Below are 1,399 nucleotides of genomic sequence, written 5' to 3' on the forward strand. Positions count from 1 at the left end.
AATATCAGCTGGATTATAAACACATCCTGATTAGCTGCTTTATAAACACATCCTTAATCGGACAGCTCAGAAAGACTATCTGTGAGCAGATCAGGTGCCACAGCAGAGACTGAACACAGACTAGCTGTCTGGCTGGAACTGGCTGTCTGTCTGGAACTGCTGGAAGTGTCTGGTTGGACAGGATGACAGGATGTTGGGTAACAGCATGTTGGTGACGTGAGAACAAAGCCCAGTCCTGCAGCTCAGATGTTGAGAAACACTGCTGACTTCTGTTATCGCCACATTCCACAGTGTTGTCATCACACGCAGGTTACAGAATCCCCAGGTGTTCTAGAACATCCGATATCTTCTAGAACATCTACAGGGTCTTGACACCTGCACGTATATTATGGAATCACAGGAATGCGTTGTAGAAACAGACTTATTCCAGGTCCACGAAACCATGCTGGAAGCTCACTCTGGGGGTCCATCATGGTGACCCGTGTGGTTCAACCGTGTTCAGAACACACTAGCACTGACAGCGCAGCAGGATGAATCTGGACTGACTGGCTGGTTAGCTGGCTGACTGGCTGATTTGCTGGTTAGCTGACTGGTTAGCTAACTGGCTGTATGTGGAATAAATCCTCTTTAGTTTTGGACTGGAATAAACTCTGCTGCAGGAGTGGAGTAAGTGACGTAGTTGGACGAGAAGCTGGAGGTCTATTTTGAGCGAGTGATGGTGAGAAGAAGTTTCACATTCTCTTTCTCTCTTTCTCTGACATCCCAGCGGAGGGGAAGGGAAAGGCCTGGTGGCTGAGTTGTCAGTACTTTGACCTGTACCTGCTAAATACAGACAGTTCTTTGACTCTGACCACCCAAACTGTAGAACTGTGGGTATGGTTAGGGTTAGGCAGAGCTGGGTTAGGGTTAGGCAGTGTTGGGTTAGGAAGATGACACACACACCCACACACACGCAAGCATGCTCACTCATCCACACACACATATAGAAAACATACTTGAAAATACAAAATTTGCCAGCACATACACATGTACAGTGAGTGTTGGTAATGAAAGGTGAGTCATCATTGGTTCACAGAACCTCATAAAACATTTCCCACAGCTCGCTCTCACACAAACACACAGTCACGAGCGGGTACGAGTTCCTCTGCCAATGTCTTGTGTTTGTGTGTCAACTTCCTGTGTCCTGCACAGCAACATGTCGTGTGTAGCGTGGCCCACACACCTCAGGCTCATGACTCAGCAGGAAGTGATGTCGCCAGCTGATTGATCATAAATGGCTCATCTCTGGGGCTGCACGCGGGTGACTGAGATGGGTGGATCTCTGCTCCTTCTCTCTCTCTCTCTCTCTCTCTCTCTCTCTCTCTCTCTCTCTCTCTCTCTTCTGTCTCTTTCTCTCTCT

Source organism: Hypomesus transpacificus, unplaced genomic scaffold, assembly GCF_021917145.1.
Source record: "Hypomesus transpacificus isolate Combined female unplaced genomic scaffold, fHypTra1 scaffold_139, whole genome shotgun sequence".
In the NCBI taxonomy this organism is placed as follows: Eukaryota; Metazoa; Chordata; class Actinopteri; order Osmeriformes; family Osmeridae; genus Hypomesus; species Hypomesus transpacificus.